Consider the following 17,810-nt stretch of genomic DNA (forward strand, 5'->3'; position numbering starts at 1 on the left):
TTCTCTAACAAAGGTAAGCCAGAGGAGGAAGTGACCTCCTGCACTTCTATAACAAAGGTAAGCCAGAGGAGAAAGTGAGTACCGGCACTTCCCTAAGGCAAGGAAAGCCAGATGAGAAAGTGAGCAGCGGCACTTCCCTAAAACAGGGCAAGCCAGAGGAGTAAGTGAGTACCGGCACTTCCCTAAGGCAAGGAAAGCCAGATAAGGAAGTGAACACCTGCACTTCCCTAAACAAAGGTAAGCCAGATGGGGAAGTGAGCACAAGCACTTCCGTAAGGCACGGTAAACCAGAGGATGAAGTGAGCACAGGCATTTCCCTAAGGCAATGTAAGCCGGAGGAGGAAGTGAGCACAGGCACTTCCCCAGGGCAAGGTAAGCCAGAGGAGGAAGTGAACACCTGCACTTCCCTAAGCAAAGGTAAGCCAGAGGAGGAAGTGAGCACCAGCACTTCCCTAAAGCACGGTAAACCAGAGGATGAAGTGAGCACAGGCACTTCCCTAAGGCAAGGTAAGCCAGAGGAGGAAGTGAGCACAGGCACTTCCCCAGGGCAAGGTAAGTCAGAGGATGAAGTGAGCACTGGCACTTCCCTAAGGCAAGTTAAGTCAGAGGAGGCAGTTACCACTGGCACTTCCCCAAGACAAGGGAAGTCAAAGGATGAAACGAGCACAGGCACTTCCCCAGGGCAAGGTAAGTTAGAGGATGAAATGAGCACCAACACTTCTCTAAGGCAAGGTAAGCCAGTGGAGGAAGTGACCACCGGCACTTCTCTAAGATAAGGTTATTAAGAGGAGGAAGTGACCACCAGCACTTCCCTAAGACAGGGCAAGTTAGACGAGGAAGTGAGCACTGGCACTTCCCTAAGGCAAAGAAAGTCAGAGGAGAAAGTGAGTACCAGCACTTCCCTAAGGCAATATAAGTCAGATGAGGAAGTGACCTCCTGCACTTCTCTAACAAAGGTAAGCCAGAGGAGGAAGTGGGTACCGGCACTTCCCTAAGACAAGTAAAGCCAGATAAGGAAGTGAGCACCGGCACTTCCCTAAGGCAAGGAAAGCTAGATGAGGAAGTGAGCACTGGCACTTCCCCAACACAGGGTAAGTCAGAGGAGGAAGTGACCATCAGCACTTCTGTAAGGTGAAGCAGGTCAGAGGAGGAAGTGACCACCGGCTCAGCAGGGAGTGAGGTGGGTGTGCATGTGTGTGCATACACTGAAAACAGGTGTTGAGGGCACAGCTCAGGGAGCCCTAACACTGTGGAAAATCTGGGGCTCTGTAGTAGTGATAACATGTTTAATAAAGTGATTCAATCCCACATCTACCGTTTCCAAATATAAATCACATGTGTGACTGTTACCCAATCGAATGGTACGAAATGTACTAACCCAAGATGTACTGCAGGCTAAGTCGGTATTGGCAAGATTAGAATTCATGATTTACAGATCACAGCAGATGTCAGCAGTGAGGGTTAATTTGCTGCGGCATCTTTGCAGGGGTACCATACTCTCTCAAACACAGATGAGGACAGAGCAGGGAAGACAAAACCTCCACTCGTACTGCTCCCTACAGTTCACACATTGCATCCGACATCACACCCCACACCATCTGCACTGCACCCCACAGCACTATTTCTGCACGACAGACCTTACCCTCCAAAGCAAACCCACTGCAAAGTGCAGCCTTCCCAGTCCAACCTGCATTGCTTACACTGCCCCTGAGAGCACTGACACTTCACCCTGCGGTTCTTTCTCCCCGCCTGTTCCCTCACTTTTCCCCATCGTCTGGATCCCTCTGGCTCTCTAACTCTTAGAGGTCATATCGCCTGTTTTGAATAGCCAGGCCATAAGATAAATGTATCTTGAGCCTTGACATGCTGTGCAGATTTCTTCTTTTAGAGTCTATCAGTTTTCAACGTTAACTAATGAAAATTCATATACAATCTAAGGAACTTTCATTCAAATGGAGAAATGTACAAAGAGTACAAATCATATATGTCATCCAGTGAGAAGTCATTAAATTAATATTGCAATTAAAGTAGGTATCTAAAATCACTGTAAAGATATTTTTACAATGTAAGGTTTCTATCATATAACTTTTATCGAAATAACGGATTGTTTTAAAGAAAGATGAATAACCTTTGTCATGAACAAAAGACTGCTCAGAAGAATTTGAGTAATTCTGAAGTGCGAATTGTCTCCTGTCTTGGTCCCGATTTAATTTTCTTGGCTTCCATATGAGTTGGAAATAGGTTTGTCTTAAATATATGGGACAGTATTGGCAGTCAAAAGCCACAAATAAGGCCCCTGGCTCTAAGTGATATGGAGGAGTGCTGGTGTGTCCCTTTTATAGGATGGTTTCCCTCACCCACCCGCTGGTGGTATGCTTCATCATAGGGTAACCTCCTCGCATTGTGAACTTAGTCACAATGCAGGCTACAACCTCCTCTCTGAGAGGGAGGCGCTCAGGGATGTTTTCAGTGTTTCAAAAGAGGTATCGTAAAACCTGTAGATGAGCAGCGTGTGGTGAGGACTGAGAAGTAAGGAAGGTGTGCGTGAGATAAAATTAACTCCAAGGTACACCAATATTTTTATTGGGGTGTCCTACGGTCAGGGTTAAAAACAAACAACGACAGGAGGGTATTCAGCCTGCCATAGAACATTGAAGGTCGACATGTTTCAGCCTTATACCCTTCATGGGGGTGTGGCAGCTTTCTACAGGACCAAAGTGAGAGATATGTAGTATGGCTCATATCGAAAACATAATAAACCATAAAAATGTGGTAGCATACAAAACCAGTGGTTGGAGTGGACTGCCACTTGGCTAGAGATCCACTGGTAGATGTATTACCCGCAATGGCAGGTAATCAGTGTCACCTTAATCTCGGGGCAAACTCGAGGGGGCATCTAAGTCCTCGACTCAAAGATGCAACTGACGCAGGATCCCGCATTGGATGGATCTATTGAGAGTGCCACATAATTTTGTGACTCCTGCGCAAAGCCTGCATGTTCAGCGGTAGCAATCAAAAGATGTGCAGAGTTTACTACACCTATAAAGTCTGCGGCACTCACAGTTTCCTCCTGGTGAAACCTTCAATACTCACCTCATGAAAAAGGCAGGAAAATGACAAGGAAATACCAGGACACTCAGCTTTTGATGCAGAAAGCACAAAAAGACTCGTTATTCCGCATTTTGAAAGGCTGAATGTAGAAAAGGCAATAATGATCATATCTGTTAAATTGTGAACTCCAGTCTATCCCAAAATTATTCCATCTGGGCATTCGTAATGAACGCCACAGAGATGAACAATAGGTTTTATTGCAGTCACTGTACGACTCTGTCAAGTTACTACAAATAATCCTGCCAATTTCGTTGCACATGGGTAATAAACTGGAACTGGCACTGTAGTGTGACTGTGCCTTGAGTATGTTAGTCCTGTCAATCTATAGAAATTAATGTGCCACTATGTGTTTCTTAGCTTGACTACCTGATTTCTGAAATAAAGTATTATTCCACTTGCAGCCTTTTGATCATGGACTGTCCTGTATTCCTCCTACTCTACATGTTGGAAATTTGTGTTTGCATATATGTGGTGTAAACATCCTCCATGCTGTTGCGAACTTCAGAGACACACCATGAAGTTTGTGAGTGGAATTAGACACGAGTTGTGCTTAATTAGTCAAACACGAATGCTCCCCAGGTTGTTTTTCTTAGTAGACTGCTGCTGAATGGCGATGTTGCCGAATACCAATACAGTCTACTCCTGATTCCACCACATGCCTCTTTCTTACACTTCCTGTCTTTTCACCTCACTCTTGTTGGCTATTTTTTCATTGTTGTTTTCTCCCTTTGTCACTGTTCTCAATTTATCCCTTCCTCCTTCTTTCACTGTTTTCTGCCTTTCTCTGTCTTGCTCTAGATCAACCAGGTGATGATAAATTAGTTGCAGACCTCAAAAATTAGTTCTGGTGCTGACCACCAGCAAGCACTGGTACAAATTAAGCACTATGCATGAGAGGTTGTGGGCAAACTCCATTACTGGACTATCACGGCGTATGACATAACGAGTCCTGCCTCATGCGACTGGTTGTTAGAGACATATAAAACCCTCAGCGGTGAGGGGGTGGAACCCTGAGCTCCGGAGGCAGCCTCTGGCGCTGACAGGTCCCTGAGCAGAGAGCTCCGGACTGGGTCCAGAGCTTGGAGGGCTCCCTGCATGTACTTTGCAGGGGGGGTCCCTCATGTTTTGTTACGCCACTGACAAGATCGCTGAACCCATAACAGGTGCACGCGCTGGCAAGACGTCATAGCCAAACGAATTCCCATTTGAATTCCACAAGGAATTTGCTGCCTCTCCCACTAAATATGTTCCAAGAAGCTGTGCAGGCAGGATCCCTTTCAGAGGGCCCGGAAAGGGCCACAGTCTCAATCATATTGAAACCTATTATACCTTCAGAACAATGTTTCTCACACCACCCAAATCCCTCAGTAATATAAAGTCCAAACTCTAGCCAAAATAATAATTACCAGACTAACTAGGGTTCTGACCAAAATAGCTTTATGCTGAGAAGAATTACTAAACATTGCATCAGAAAGGTCCAGATGGCAGAGGCACACAAATTCTCAGAGCCCAGTGTGCTATCAAAGATTGACAATGAACAAGCTTATGACTCCTTCAGTTCACTATTACTTCCTTTACCAAGTACCAGATAAAATGACCTTCGGTCTGTGGTTTCTGTTATAAATCACCACGCTAGAAGGACATCCACAAGCATGTGTCCGCATTCATGGTATCATGTTGAATCCCTTGCCAACAGTAAGATGCCTTAGGCAGAGATGCACTCTACCCCCACCTTATTTGCTCTAGCCATAGAACCAATTGCAAATTGGAACTGCTGTGATGGCAAGGGAAATCTTACAGCTTTGCAGAGAAGCTTCAGGACTTTTAGAGTATAATCCAAATAATAGAAGAGAAATTGCATGAGGCTAGCAAAACAAACTACACACTCAAACAGATTGCATTCAATACCCAAGTATTTACATTACTTGAGAACTGGGAATCATTAGGAACTCCATATACATTGCCTCCTGTGGAACCCACAGAAGAATCTTCAGGCTTGGAGCAAACTGCTCCTCTCTATCCTAGGTATTATTGACCTGAGAAAAAGGTTCACAACGACCAAAATTCTTTATATATGTAAACAAAATGTGTTACTAGTGGAGATGGATGTTAGTCCTTCACAAGGAACAATTGCACATCTTCCCTTTACCGAGAACCATGTCCTATACTGTAGCACTGGACACAGGGTAGCAAAGCAGAGCAGTGCAAGGCCTGCTCAAGGGAGGTTGTGTGGGCTAGTAAGCCAAGCTTACTTGTACTCAACAACAACACTCAATAGATCATTGTTCAGTCCTAGTTTTTTCTTATTTAAAAGAAAAGTATTTTTGTTATACACACACACGCACACACACACACACACACCACATACACACTCTACAATATGCTAAACATTAACTACAAATATAAAGCATCATTTAGATGGAAATATCTTTGGTGATACCCTCATATCACGTTACACCCCTAGTGGATCCAAAATTCTATTATCACAATACCTCCCACCTATATTAGATGCAGTATCTCAATGTAACGAGGTGTCATTATCAAGAAGGCAGGCCTAGTGGTTTTATCAGGGTGTCATAACATTAATAAAAGCATCACCACATTATATCTCACCATTGCAGCACCACTGAGACACAGTACCAATAGGCAATACATGTTATACGCCATACTGAAGTTAATCAGGGGTGATACTATCATTCAAAAGCATTGATTTTACTGTAAAACAATGCACATTCAATTATAAATATTGTCAAAGCACTTGATTGATTCATGTGTCCGAGAGTCTTTTTTTTAGTAGGTTTGTGCCACAGCTGTCACCGGGGGCATGAACATGCCTTTTTTAGGTTGAAGCCTACCAGACAGCACAGCTGTCTGGTTTGCTGAGGACATCTCCACTCTACTCTACTACACTGCGCTGCGCTACCCTCTACCCTGCACCGCTCCACTCTTCTTCACTCCACTCTGAAACAATCTACTCTATGCCACTTCATTCTAAGTTACTCTACTCAGCATCACTACACTCTTCGCCACTACACTCTACACCACTCCAGTCTAAGCCACTCCACTTTACGCCACTCTACTCTGCAACATTGCACTCTACACCACTATACTATAAACTGCTCTCCTCTATGACACTACAATCTACGCTACACTATGCCACTCTATGCCACTGCACTCTACACTACTGCACTCTGCTCTGTCCCTCTGAGCCAATGCACTCTGCACTACTCCAGTCTGCACAACTATAATCTAAGATGCTGCACTCTATGCCTTTCTACTCTGCACCACTCCTCTCAACACTAATGCACTCTACAATGCTCAATGTCAATAGACTCTATGCTAGTCTACTCCACTCTACACCACTCCTCGCCACCCCATGATACTCCACACCACTCCACACAATGCCTCTGTACTTTATTCCACTCCAAGACACTCCACTCCTCCAGTCCACTCTACTCTACTCCACACCACTCTACTCATCAGTACTGTACGCCAGTCCACTCTACTCTACTCTAAGCCACACCACTCTACAATAATGCACTCAATGACACTCCACTCTGTATTGGAGGCATTGGCAGAGCACTGCTCCCACTCCTCTGCTGCTCGACTGACATTATTTAATGCTGATTCAGGATGCATGCTCGCGCCTGATTCCTTGAGGACAGGTTGCTGTCATGCTGTGCCTCCCTCAATCCCCACAGTCACAGGGAGAGGAAGGTGGCTCAGCTGAAGTGTTGTCTTCTGTCCCCAGGCCAAGAGATGGTGTCCCCAGAGCCAACAGAGATCTTGGTGAGGGGCCCCAAAACCCATTCTCTCCGTATAATGATTACACAGATGAGGCTGCACCAACCCCCAGGCCTTAGTCCATCCTGGGGGTATTTCAAGGAATATACAGTGAGAGTTGGAGGAGATTTTCGATGCCCCGCTAGGACTGATCAGGACAATCTTGGGCTAATTTAGCCCCTAGGGATCATCTCTAGCCCCCAGGATCATTTTCTTCAGGTTTCCTTGCCTCTAAAGGGTGCTGTCTGTTGGGAAGTCTGGTTTTATTACTTCTTGTGCCAGACCAGATCTCTCGTGCTTTTTTCTACTTGCTCAGCCATACTCCACTGGTCCTACAGCCTCCTGGCTTCTTGAAGGGAATCTGTGTTTCAGCTAAGTCAAATCCGAAGCTACGGAAGACCTAGGAGAAACATCCAGGGCCCCACAGCTGGTCCTATCCTCCACTTGTTCCTCAGGCGGCATAAGGGGTCCAGTGCCACTGGCCATGAAGAGACCAATTCTAGTACTGGGGGTCAGCTAGATCAAAGACACAAAGTCCATCTTTAGAAAGCATCAATTGACTTATTTCTCCAACAGGGCATTCTTTCATGTCACCACTTTCAGATCCAGTGTCTTCTCAACTCCTTTCCCTTTGAGCAGAGGCTTTAAAGTGGGGGTGGGAAGTTCTAAAAGTCAAGCACCTCTGTCCAATGCTATGAGACCATGTCATCACTTCACCCCTGTCTAACCCTACTGCACAGCGATCTAGGTCAATCCAATATGGTGACTTCAAGTTGTCTGTGAGAAGAGCTCCCCTGAGGGTCACAACTGCCAGATCCCTTCCCAACAACACTATAAAGGTGACCCTGCTCCTGTTTTGGCTCCAGGGGTCTGCCCTCCTCCTTCAATCCAGTGGGCCTGGGCTGTGTCAGTCCAGGTGCAGTGTGACACACTAATTGACTGATGCAGTTGTCCTTCCTACCCCTTCCTTTCCCAGACATGGGGTCAATCACTGTTAATCTATTGTGTTGGGTAGACTTTGATTCTCCTGCTGGGCAGCAGAGTAATTACTTTTAGTAAACATTACAGACCTACACTATGAATGCCCACTCACGTTATTAGCCCATTACATGTCAGGAACAATCTTTGAAGGGCCCCTTCTGTGACAGGCTGTAGGAAAGTACCTCTTTTGACATGGTTAGCCCCCACTTTTTGCCTAATGTCTGGTGTAACTTCAAACTGTACGTGCACTGGGTCCCTGCTAACCAGGTTCCCAGTGCCAGATCTCCATCCCCAAAAACTGTACCACTATTGGCACTACTCATGTTTACCTGTAAGCCCCAGTAAATGGTACCTAGAGCATAGGGACAGAAGAAGATCCCCTGGGGACTCCTCGCCCGGACCAGGCAGTGCTGCTATCACAGGCTGCGTGTTCAGGAGCAGGACAAACCAAAGAGTTGACATGGCACACAGCCCTTGGTTGCACTTGTGGTGATTCAAATGGGTTTAAAATGTGCAGTTTTGTTTATGGACACTTTCTGTTGGTTACATGAATGCTAACCAAATGAGTCAAGCAGCCGGTTTTGGCACAGAGAAATGAAAAACGTCATTGTTGCATCCGTGGCGCAGTAAGTTTGTTACAAAGCTTATGACGCGTTTAGTATAATAGTATTTTCCGTTTGAGTTGAGCACATAGCACTGTTTATTATGAGTTAACAGCATTTCAACACATATATTTTGATTCAGGAGCATGCATGTTTTTGTCATTTTTGTAATTCCTATTTTATTTTGCATGGATTTTACAGTACACATAGGCACATATGGTAATGCTTGCTGCACATTCAGGCACTGGACTGCATGTTTTGATGGCTGGTTTAGGTTTCTGTCTCCTAAGATTTTCTACAAGGTAAATGGGCTTTCCTTATATTTCAGTTACCCCTCAAGAAGAGTCTGAAAAACATTGGTTCAATATCTTCATGGTGAACCAAGATGTATTGTTAATTCCATCGTGCTGCAGGATAAAGCCTGGATGGGCATGTCTGCTACATGTGAAGCTTGAAATTAGGTTGCCTCCATTGTAAACAAAAAAGCACTGAAGACCACAGAATAAACATGGTTTAGAAGGAAGAAAATTGGAGTTTAGTTCATTACCTGAGTAACTTATGTCAGCATGGCTGTGCAGATTTTGACTGGAGTGTAATGATGCAAAAGCTGATTTTTGACACAGCCCCGTGTGCCACACCACCCTTACACTGCATACGATATAGGTAAGACACCCCTATGGCAGGCCTTCTGCCCTAAGGCAGGGTGCACTATATCCTATGTGAAGGCATATAAGCATGAGCAGATATGCCCCTACAATGTCCAGTCCATTCTGGGTGTTATATGTGAACATCGAAGCCATAAAGAGCACATGGGCTGGATTCGTGTCAGCGCAAGTCTCCCAGCTCCAAGATGGCTTTACAGATTTCTAAGATGTTTGGTACCAAACATCTTATCTTAGTAAATCCTTGCTGATGTCAGTATTGGATTTATTAATACATTCACAGAAAAGACCCTGCTAGATGGGTCCTCAGAAACCTACTGACTACTTTGTGTTGTCCCTGTCTAGTTTTAGCCAGCCTGCCATCAACAGACATGTTTCTGGAGCCCTGGGATCAAGAGACCATGCCTGTCCTGGGCAGAGGTGGTCACACCTTCCCCCCTGCAAGATCTGCCTCGGCTTAAGTGGGAACTTCAAAGGACATGCCACCTTTGAACGCTGCCCCCAGGCCTCTGCTGTTAGAAGCAGATGGTGAACCTCTCAGTCTTCCTCCACTTTCAGCGGGAGGACTGGCGGGAAAATTAGGAAGAGTAGGAGGTGGATCTACTTTCTCCCTGGACCACCCTCACGTAGGGCAGGTAATGTAAACCCCACTTTTCACTATCCGCCATCTCGAGGAGAGGGATAATAGTCTATTAAGAATAAGGGTACGCCCACCAGCCATGTGGGGTGAACATAAACAGGGTGTAGGCACCTTACAGGTAGGCAGCCAATAAACTACTACGTATTCCTCTGAAAATGCCCCTCAATTCAGTATTTAGGTGGCTCCCAGAGAACCTGACTCCAGATTCAACGGACAAAAAAAGACGACAGAAGAAGACAACTGCAATTCAAGAACTGAGATCCAACGCAGAAGAAACTAGCATGAACCCCCGCCACTGCTAAAGATTTGACCTTTGCAACCTGCTGTCTTTCCCAACACCTGTGAGGCCTCCAAGAAACCCCAGAGCCATCTAGCCTTCTGCAAATTGCCAAGAATCTCTCTTTGGGCTAGAGGCTCTAATCCGCGGCAACTGCCGGTAAAGAACCGCGAAGGTTAAGGACCGGCAATTGTGTCGACGTGACTCAATACTGTAAAGAAACTTTGCAGCACGCCTCCATCACCTCAAGGGATCCTCTCAGTACAGCGACTGATCCTGGAAACCGCCCCACTCCTGAGAGCCTGTTATGTTATGTTAGGTTATGTTAAAGCAGCTTCACCAAATGGTCTCTTGCCGCTAAGTACAGCACAGCTAAGATATTTATTTGTAGGTCTTTAATAATTGTCTGAATTTTACATAGTTGGAAGTGGTCCTAAGTTCCAGAGGCAACGGGTTCCAAGCTCGGGGAACAGCAACTGAGAACCAGATACCACCTGTCCTGTTCTTCAATTGGGGGATGTTTAAGTAGCGTAGATAAGTGGATCTTAAGTCTCTAGTAGGGGAGTATTTGATGATCCGAGATTTGATGAAGGCTGGAATGTCTATATGTAGCACCTTAAAAACGGTGCAACACACTTTGAATGCAGATCTCTGTGCGACTGGGAGCCAATGGAGCTCTTTTGTAACTTGAGACATGCAACAATGTTTGGGAAGTTGGTGAATCATCCGAGCTTCTTGGTTGTGAATCAACTGGAGCCTGCGCATAAGGTATTCAGATAAAGGGAGTTGACATACTCAATTCTTGACATGACTAAAGCCAGTATGACTTGTCTGTAGTGAGACATTTCCTGATTTTTTTAATCCGCCGTAGTTGGAAGAAGCTAGAGCAGGTTACAGCGCCAATCTGCTGCTTTAGAGATAGTTCCTCATTGATGATAAAGACTAGGGTTTTTTCCAGATTAGGCCAGAAGGTGGGGTTACAGAGATCAGGCCTATTTTTGGTGAGTACTATCTCTGTTTTATCGAACTTGAGCTTCAGATGGTTGCTGTTCATGCATTCCCGAAAGAACAACATGGTTTCTTGATAATGCGATGTAGAGTTATGGGTATCATTGATTGTAAAGAGGAGTTCCATATCATCAGCTTAATTGAAAATGTTAACTTTCCTGTTTTTGAGAGTGAATAATAGGGCGGATATAAAGATTAAAAAGATGAGAAGAAAGGGACGACCCCTGTGGCACCCCACAGTTCGGTTGGACTTCCGGAGTGTTATAAGGAAAACATATGACTGACTGGAGATCTGTTCCTGAGAAATGAAACAGTCCAGTTGAGAGCTGTATCCTGCAAGCCAGCTGCCCTGACACGGGTGGTTACAAGAATTTGGTCCACCGTGTCAAGGGCCATCAACAGATTAAGGAGTACTAGGGCTTAAGTGTTAACACTATCCATTTCCTTACCTGTACTCTGATGCTAGTAGCCCTGACAGCAGAAGCAGCAATGTTGGCACACCCGCCTCTCCTCTGTGACAGTCTGCCCTGCAACCCATCTGTGGCCCGCCTGCTTTTGGTGAATCCCGAAATCCAGCACCCACAACTTCTTGTACTCCCGCTCCAGGTACATCTAGAGTCCTGCTGTACCAGAGTCCTTGGCCTTCAAAGACATTCATCCAGCTGGTAAAGAAGCCCTTCAATCATCCATGATAAAGAGGTCCTTCGAAACCCAACGGCGCAGTCCTCCTTCCAATGACGCAAGGATAACTGAGTCGGAGGTACTCCACCATCCAAGACTACACCATCCTGCCAGAAACCGCAACTGCTGGGCTGGCAGTGCTTCCACAGATCTTCAGTGTCAGTGTTAAGCTGTGTGCTGGATCAAATGCGCTGTCTAACTTTTACAAAATTATCAGAAAAAAGGAGAGGGACCCCTTCGCACCAAAGAAATAGGGTACTATACAACTGAATAAAAAAAGAGTTGATCATTTGGGTATGTCTAAAAAGCTCTAATTTCTATGAGCTAAATAGCATTAAGAAAAGTCCTGAACACACTCATTCAAGCATCCAACATACATGCAAAGGAAATATAATCGTATACCCAGGATAAATGCTAATGATAGATACTTTTAGGAAAAGATGTACATCAATTTATTAATACAAATGCATAAAATGTGCTAAGATTACACAAATCATAAACACAGGATTTTCTAGAATTAATTATACATAAAATGCCCATTGCGAAAATGTGCAAAACAATACATTAAGATTAAAAGCAAGAGGTTAAAAGTGAGAGAGTACAATCAACAGACAAACACTGTGTCTTTCAATTTTTAAACATTCATGATTTAATGTTTCTGGCTGGAACCTGGTACTGTACTGTTGATAAGTGCTCAATGGTCCCTGTCACTTCACGGATTGTTTACTACTAGAAGGGCGTTGACGCATTTCGATGGAGAATTGATAATACCATCTTTATCAAGACTGAACTATTGGACTCTCTGGGGCAGACTCGTTCTATCTGAACCCATTTAAAAACACCTATTTGATAAAACACAAACATCAACGTATGAATTACAAATTAAAAATATGTATTTTCACAAAAAACTCAGATTGTCTAGATTATCTAAAATGATCTCCACATCATATTTCCAAAAAATAACCCTTAACATTGGCAGCAAAATAGCCTTTCTATCAGATGGCATATCTAGAAATAGTCGGATAGCCTAATATTTCTAAAACAATTGATTTACAAAAACAACCTAAAAAAATATATACCAAACAATAATAGCCCCACACATTTATGAACCTTGTATATAGTTCCTGGGCATCTCAAATATACTTCCTTTCTTAGACACATTCACATATTCACAACCCATAAGGCACACCATACCACTCATATACAGGCGTAACACAGTGTCTCAAATAACTATTTTTATATTATTGAATTATTTTTAAAAAAAGTCTTTTCTCACCTTTTGTTTATGTAAGGTGAGCTTATTGGCCTCTAGAGGTATTTGTGTAGGAAGAATGGGGCAGTTACCTCCAACTTCCTCACTGTAGTACCAGTGGAAAATTCAAAGGTTTTATATTTACAATACATGTACAACAGGGTTATAGTTGCTGAACAGGACTAAGATAGTCTAGACACCATTTTTAACCCCTATTGATTTCAGTCTCACCTGGTATAGTTCTTGTAAGATACACTGAGCTGGAAAAGTGAGCCTGGTGCTGGCCAAGGATTATTGCGTACTGGTCACCGGCCTATTATTAGCAGTGGGCCTACAAAGATACATATAAACCTCCTTTAGCTATTATAGTGATACACAAACTGTTTAGCCTAATTGTCCTATACACCCAGGTTGATGGCATACCTTATTAACTGCGGATGTCAAGGACTGTTAATAGCTTGTCAGAAGTCCCGAATCAGCTGAAAAAAATCCCTTTGACTTGGATTTGACTTAATTTATCTGTAATACGAAAGAAAGAATATACGGATCATGATTATCTACTTGGAGTCAAATTAATATTATACCATGTTATGTCATTTATAACCTGAAATTTGATACATTGTTTTTACACTTCACATCTATAGTGCCTATAAGGAGGTCTACGACTGACTAAAAACCTGTTATCTATTTGAAAGATTGCGAGCTTAAGAGGTTCACCTGTATATCCGTAGGCCCAATGATAAAACCTTTTACATGTTTAAGAGAAAAGAAAATTTTAGATAGAGGCCACCCTCTCCCGTCTAGTCCAGACCACCGTTATCACTTACTTTAAACGCGCTAAAATTGAAAATAGATGTCCCCCCTATTTTGAATATAAAAAGAGAAAAATTAGATACTTTGTATCTACCTGCATACAGAGGATACCGGATTACCATCGCAACGTTTTAGATGTTTGTGTTTTATCAAATAGGCGTTTTTCAATGGGTTCAGATATAGCGAGTCTGCCCCAGAGAGTCCAATAGTTCAGTCTTGATAAAGATGGTATTATCAATTCTCCATCGAAATGCATCGACGCCCTTCTAGTAGTACACAATCCGTGAAGTGACAGGGACCATTGAGCACTTATCAACAGTACAGTACCAGGTTCCAGCCAGAAACATTAAATCATGAATATTTAAACATTGAAAGACACAGTGTTTTTCTGTTGATTGTACTCTCTCCCTTTTAACCTCTTGCTTTTAATCTTAATGTATTGTTTTGCACATTTTCGCACTATGCATTTTATGCATAATTAATTCTAGAAAATCCTGTGTTTATGATTTGTGTAATCTTAGCACATTTTATGCATTTGTATTAATAAATTGATGTACATGTTTTCCTAAAAGTATCTCTCATTAGCATTTATCCTGGGTATATATATTTCCTTTGCATGTATGTTGGATGCTTGAATGAGTGTGTTCAGGACTTTTCTTCTAAATTTCACAAAAAACACCTCTGTTGCACAGAAGGTGAAGGATACACTTCACTCAGCGGCAGAAAAGTAGAGCATGGGACTGCAGAGGAATCTTTAGGTTAGGGAGCGTCCGGGAAGAGGAATAAGTGAAGTAATTTACTACTCTGCAAGAGGCTTTTGCACATCACAACACAGTTTTATAAATACCTGCAACTAGTAATAATAATAATAATGATAAATAAATCTTTATTCGGCAGCAATTGCAACCATAACAGATACAATCATGCAATAAAAAAATCATTATTACAAATCCAGTTAATTTTTACGATAAAACACAACTCATGGTCATGAGTAATTAAAAGAATGTAGGAAAGTACAGTGCAAAGACACAAAAGCCATTAAGCAGTCAAGTGGGTCTAGAAACTCTTGATCTATAGGCGGCCCACAAGAAATTTGCTTTTGCACAAAGTGTGAGTTCATTAGGCAACAGCTGTAAATACATAGGCGCTACTCTGGCTTGCCTAAACTTCATGGACTTTAAAACTGCCTTCTTGGGAAGCTAAAATATTTACATAAAAGGACAAAATGTAACATGTCCTTTGGAGACCTAGAGTCACAGCCACAAGATCCTCTCACATTTGGATGAGCATATCCTGACTGAGATGCCAAGAGATAGTGGAGCAGATTGAACTTAAAACAGGTAACTAGAAACCTGTTGCTTGCACTTGTGAGGGTAGATAGATAATTTTCCCTACCCTGCACTAACTTTAACAAGGCAGGCACCCTCACAGTTGGTTTCAAGAGCTCTGTGTTTTGAGGGTGGGAAGAGGCAAGTTTAAAAAACAATCATTTTACTGTGTTAAGGTCCTGAAGCTTTACTGAATCACGTGAAAGTAATATCGGCCCTACCTAGAGCAGAAAGGAACTCTGACATACCGTAACCATGGGGTTTTAAAAGCATGCTCAAGAGACAAGCAGTATGATATGATCAAGCAATTTAGATCCTTATCCTCTCTAGACCATATCTTTACCAAATACAGCAAATGCTTAAATGCCACCTGGTCAGCTACGTTGTTGACACTAAGCTCTTCATGTAAGAAAAAGGAGGGAGTGCTCTGAGGGCACCTTAAGGATTTGTCACAAAAATGTATTTTGGGCCACCTGAAGTTTATGTACTGAAGTATACCCCCAAAGTTCACTACCTCTAAAACCTTTGAGGTGCATATAGCCTGATTTTAAAATCACATCTGGTGCCTATGATCCCAGTCTATGAGTGCAGTTGGCAATAGCCCCTAAGATTTATTCAGGTCACTCAACTTTCCCTTAATCAAAGTTTTCCAATTTCGTTTTCATCAAATAGAATTCCCAGATAGGGGTAGGCCGGGACCTTCGCAGGAGTGTGGGATCACTCTTAAAAAGTTTTAAACCAAAGAGTCCGAGGGCCATCTTCCAAAACGTACAACTTTGGAAAATTGACTGACAGGTCCAGTCGGTCCATAAAGTCAACAAACCCATCAATTAAAACCTGCAGGCCTAGAGCTATGCACGCTATAAGTACTGCGTCATTGGATATAATAACCCTGGCAAAAATGTCCTGCCGACTCTGGGGCAATCGGAATGTAATGGCACAAGGGCAGCTTATAGATAATTAATATAAATAGTGAATAAAACAGGGGATAAAATGCAGCCGGCAAACCCCTGGAGCAGTTGAAATGTTCAGTAAGCCACCCCGCCCCCTGAGAAAATCTTAGTGCTGCTGTGGTATAGGCATAAAGATTAATTAATAGTGAAGCAGTGGTGGGTTCGACACCCAAAGAGCTCGATAAGTTCCACAGATTCTTCCTGTTAACCCAGTCATAGGCGGACGCAAGGTCCTTAAAAGCTAAAAACAGGGCTCCTGGATGAGCAACTGTATATTTATTTATTAATAAATAAAGACTGAGTCATTGCTCGGTGGTTGACTACCCCGGCGAAAACCAAACTGGACCTCCGATATTATTTGATTCGTGTCCGCCCATGAACAAAGTCTAATTATTAGGACCCGGTCCAAAACCTTGACTACGGCATCACTAAGGGAGATAGGGCAGCAGCATTGCGGGTTATTCTTCTACCCCTTTTTATAGATTGGTATGATGGAGGCCGTTGACCAGGAGGGCAGCATCCCTTTCTTCCCTGCAGCGTTAAATACTGGTATCAAAACCGGGGCCCAAACTTCGATGTTGTCCCGGAAAAGATCTGGGGGAATGCCGTAAGAGCCTGGCGCCTTCTTCCGGGACAGGGCCTCAATGCCCCTGTGGATTTACTCCAACGGGAAGGTGACTGAGGTGTCAATTAAACTGGGAGCAATATCATTTGGAGACCCTTCGATATGGCCGAAATTATATACACTGTCAAAGTGGGAGACCTACTGTTCAGGGGTGATGTGGTGACACAAGACAGTCTGCGATGGATCAGAAAACAGAGACTATTAATAATCTTCCAGAAAAGTGAGGTATCCCTCATTTCGCTAGCTTTAATCAAATCATTTAATCCATTCTTTCAGAGCCCCCTTAAAGGTTCGGCTGCTTTAGTGAAAACCCCACACAAAAAGATTCCACACCAGGTTAGAAAAATAGAACTCAATTTAATTAATAAAACAATCCAAAAATCCAAAAAGTAGAACTTGAGATACAGATTTTTACTTAATAAACTGTAAAAAAAGTGCTGAGAATAATAAGTAGTTACTTGGGATATCTGGTTGTGCCGGACCGGGACAAAGTGAAAAGTTCCTGCCGACTGCGGTGGAGCAGGGGCTGGATACAGGGCCAAGTGAGGCTCACTGTCCAAAAGTACTTTGATCCTGGCTGCCTAAAAGTTGAAGATGTTGGCCACAGCCAAAGCGATGTGTCATGTTGATCCAAGCAGTGGGAGCGATGCACTAGTCCTGATCTGCACGGCAGCGATGATGCATCGGCTGCCATTAGCAAAGAGCTATGATGCGGATATTTGGCGGTGGCTCCAAGGATGCTGTCGAAGGAGATGCGGAGACCTTGTGCAGTGTTGGTTCTGAAGGCGATGCGCCAGTTGCGCTCGATGCAACAGGGGCAGTGCACCAGTTCTTATCCATGCAATGGTGCCGGTGTGATGGTTCGACAGAAGATGCATGGGTTTTGCTGAAGCAAGTACCTTAGGCCTCACTTTCAAGGGTGCAGGACTGGGGTGGCACAATGTGGGAGGGCAGATTCACAGATGGCCAGATGCAGAAGCGGGTAAGTTAGAAGTCTTTTATGTCCCTAAGACTTTGGATCAGGAGGCCAGCCAGCTGGGCCTTGGAGTCATTCTGGGTGCAAGTGATGCAGGTCCAATACTTCTCACCCAGGC

The 17,810-nt window shown here is 43.6% G+C and overlaps 1 protein-coding gene across 6 annotated transcripts in view; it reads right to left on the bottom strand.

The window, feature by feature from the left end:
- GULP1 (GULP PTB domain containing engulfment adaptor 1) overlaps nucleotides 1-17,810 on the bottom strand; it is a 1,880,853-nt gene that overhangs the window by 1,747,400 nt on the left and 115,643 nt on the right. The window contains exons 2-3 of one of the 6 annotated variants that reach the window (XM_085648827.1): nucleotides 13,421-13,516; nucleotides 13,229-13,328 (exon numbers count right to left, since the gene is read on the bottom strand). The exons of 4 other annotated variants lie outside the window; for them this stretch is intronic. The gene's annotated coding sequence lies outside the window, so the exon portion shown is untranslated. The remainder of the gene's footprint in view (nucleotides 1-13,228; nucleotides 13,329-13,420; nucleotides 13,517-17,810) is intronic. One more of the 6 variants, XM_085648828.1, reaches the window with a different exon arrangement.

This window comes from Triturus cristatus, chromosome 3_2, assembly GCF_964204655.1.
Source record: "Triturus cristatus chromosome 3_2, aTriCri1.1, whole genome shotgun sequence".
NCBI lineage: Eukaryota > Metazoa > Chordata > Amphibia > Caudata > Salamandridae > Triturus > Triturus cristatus.